Below are 3,646 nucleotides of genomic sequence, written 5' to 3'. Positions count from 1 at the left end.
GAGCCAGGAATTCAGTTCAGATCTCCCATATGAGTGGCAGAAGCCCACTTACTTGAGCCATTATCAGTGCCTTTCAGAGTCTGCATTATCAGGAAATGAATTGGGAGCCAAAGCCAGGTATCCAGCTCATGTACTCTGATACTGAGACATCTTAACTGGCTAGTCCAAACACCCACCCCATCTATCTTTCAAGTACTCTCTTCACTTTTTCAATTTCTTTCAAAAAGCAAGCAGAACATCTAATCTGATTCTTTAACCAGTGGATCTAATGACATATAGTCACAAAATATCAGGTAGACATTTTCTCAATGTGTATATAATTCCCTTATGCAGTTTGAGGGAATGTGAACATCTGCTCTATAGACCACAAAGTGTCATATGACAGCACCTTGCATGCAACAGGAGCTCAGAAATATTTGTTGAGTCAATTAATTCAAAAGAATCAGAAAGATTCATCATTGTATGACTCAACTGTTCCAGTACATTTAAGGCTCTGCCTGAAGTCCCAGCAGCTCAGGTGGCAGGAGGAGTGGCAGCAGTCAGGCAGCCCAGCCTCACAAATGCTCTCAGCACACCACTGCCCACAGGCACCTGGCACTCAGCCTCCCTGCTGCCAAGGATGCCCAAGAGGAAGGTCAGCTCTGCCAAAAGGGTGGTGAAGGAAGAGCCCAAGAGGAGATCAGTGAGGTTGTACTCCTGCGCAAGTGGAAATGAAGCCCAAGAAGGCAGCTGGGAAGGATAAGTGGGACAAAAGAGTCCAAACAAAGGGAAAGAGAGGAGCAAAGGGAAAACATGCCAAGGTGGCTAACCAAGAAGCTAAAGATTTGCCTGCAGGAAACAGCAACTGAAAATGAAGAGAGCCCAGCCCCTGATGAAGCAGAAGATAAAGAAGCCAAGGCTGATTGATATACACCATGTCCTATCAGTGGTCCCTGGCTCCCTTCTTATATAATCCAAAGGGATATTTTAATCAACTGTTTTGTAAATGTATGTTTTTAGTAGCTCTAGAAACATTTTTGAGAAGGAAGGAAGCCCACTTCATCCCATTTTGTTTAGTGTAAATGATTTTTTAAGAGGTCAAACCATTTGCTGGTTGTTCTTTTTTGGGTACCACAAGAAAATAGAGATATTGAATTATGGAAAGCTTTGACTGTCTTGAGTGTCAGCTTAACATTCCATAGGTGGGGTGGTTTTTATATCCTACAATACAATGCATACTCAATGGCAGTTTGCAGTCACAATTCTGCATTTAACCTGTCTTGAATATTTTCAATTACTTCCTCCATGTTGTTTAGTAGAATTGTTTCCTACAGAAAACCAATCCTTGTTGTTCTGTCAGAACCATGTGCACTCTGTAACATCTTTGGTTGTGGTAGTCCAGTTTTCCTAATGACTTTGTTAATATGCAATGAAAGACTGAAAATCTGAGTATGTCTTGTATATGATATTAAATTGTGAATTGGTGGGATTTAGGTAACAGCAACATTTGAAGATACTGGTACTTGATATCCTCTTAAGGAAGAATTGCCTCTATATTTGAAACTGGAAAGTCACTGGAATAACTTTAAAAAGTAAAGAATGATAATTCATGGCTTTTTAGATTTTTGGTACATATGTTAAGAATTGTATACAAATTGAAATGTCTGTGTACTGATTCACAACACCAATAAAATCTTATTTATGAACAGTTCATTTAAATAAACAAATAGATCTAATAAAAGAATAAGCATAGGAAGAAATAAATAAAGTTTGTTCTGTATGTGCTTTTTAATAGTCAAATAATCATTTTTGGTTAAGGAGGTTTTGATGTTGGCATGGACTCTTAATTCAGTCGAAGAGAAAAAAATCCAGATTAATTTGATGTTGATATCATTATTGACGATAAATAATACTGTTACAAATAACTTTAAAAAGACAGCCAGGGGGGGAATGTGGCTCTCTGCAGACGGGGTCTGTATCATATTCGATTTTTTATCCCCTAGGGTGCTTAGCACAAGTAGCAGATACAAGGTGATTATTGTGAAATAAATGGTTGAAAAGCAAAACAAAACAAACAAGCAGGAAACTCAGCAGCTTAATACATCTAATTAGATCCTTTATTTAAGCCACCAAGTGACTGTCATGGGAACAAATAGGAGGCTTAGAGAAATAAACAGGAGATGAGGAGACAAAATGGTTACAGAGGAGGCAGAAAACCTGCTTTTGGGCTGTGCTTCAGGTCTTATTTTACTTTAAACTTCTCCAAATCTGTCATTCCCAAAAGTGTTCCCTGGTCATCAATAAATAAATGAAAGAGAATCTTCTGATTTCTAATAATTTCTTATGTGAGAAATCACAAATTTTTATACATGTAGGTACAGCATCTTATTTTTAAATGTTTTTCAAGAAGTTTTGCTATTTTTTTTTTGCTTATGTTTCTTAAAGATTAGATTAACTTTTTAAAAATAGTTCAGGGGCCGGTGCTGTGGCGTAGCGGGTGGGGCCGCTGCTTGCAGTGCCCGCATCCAATGTGGATGCCGGTTCGAGTCCCAGCTGCTCCATTTTTGGTCCAGCTCTCTGCTATGGCCTGGGAAGGCAGTGGAAGATGGCCCAAGTCCTTGGGCCCCTGCGCCCGCATGTGAGACGCAGAAGAAGCTCTTGGCTTCTGGTTTTGGATCACTGCAGCTCCGGCCATTGTGGCCAATAGGGGAGTGAACCAGCAGATGGAGGACCTCTCTTTCTCTCTCTCACTCTCTCTCTCTCTCTGCCTCTCCTTCTCTGTGTGTAACTCTGGCTTTCAAATAAATAAATAAATCTTTAAAAAATAAAAATAAAAAATAAATAAAAATAGTTCAATAACCACTAAGGTATTTTGTTAAAATATAATGTCAAAGGATAATTCTGGTTTTATATTTTCTTGTGATAACTAATATTTAGTGTACTCTAAAAAAGGGACTGTTCATTGTCCTAATGTTTTTCCCTCAGTCCCTCAGGTAATCTAATACCTGTACAACATTTACACACTGCACATATGTGACAACAAACAAGAACAAAGATGGAATGCCAAGGTTCACCCTCTGATACACCTTTTATGTCTCCAAAGAAGAAATGGAATTGTTTATGGCTGATGATATGCTAAGGAATGCTTTAGAACCTATGTTCTTTTCTACTTAGCTGTAGTAGATACGGGTCGATCTTTTTGTGTGTGTTTTGTGTATGTGTTGTTGTTTCCTCCCTAAATTCTGAATGCACCTAAGGTTTTCTGGATATCAGACATGATACTGAGTCATGAAACAAGCAGAAGTCTGAGATTCAACTTAGGGAATTCCAAATTGAACCTCCACTCCAAGAAATGTTTGACTGCATCTCCTCAAAGGGGAATTGTACAATCAATTCCTAATTATTTAAGAACTGACTAGTCAGTACATTGACAAACCACTTAATTTTTTTACCCTCCTGGCTTCAAACTTATGGATATTTTCTTATTAATTCTTAGCTCCAAAGGGTATAAAGGAAATAATAATGAAAGTACAATTCTAAGAAGTCTTAGGTAGAATTATAATAATTAAATTAAGAAGGTTAATAATCATAAGAAAACAAAATACTATTGACTTTGAAAATTATTTTTCATATTATCTATAGGTTTAAATATTTTTAGTATAACAAG

General features: G+C 37.6%; 1 pseudogene; it reads left to right on the top strand.

The window, feature by feature from the left end:
- The first annotated feature begins 619 nt into the window (after window positions 1-619).
- LOC133753819 (non-histone chromosomal protein HMG-14-like) lies at window positions 620-906 on the top strand (annotated as a pseudogene).
- Window positions 907-3,646: the final 2,740 nt, after the last annotated feature.

This window comes from Lepus europaeus, chromosome X, assembly GCF_033115175.1.
Source record: "Lepus europaeus isolate LE1 chromosome X, mLepTim1.pri, whole genome shotgun sequence".
Classification (NCBI taxonomy): domain Eukaryota; kingdom Metazoa; phylum Chordata; class Mammalia; order Lagomorpha; family Leporidae; genus Lepus; species Lepus europaeus.
Note: the sequence above shows the minus strand (reverse complement) of the source record. Positions and strands in the feature narration are given on the sequence as shown.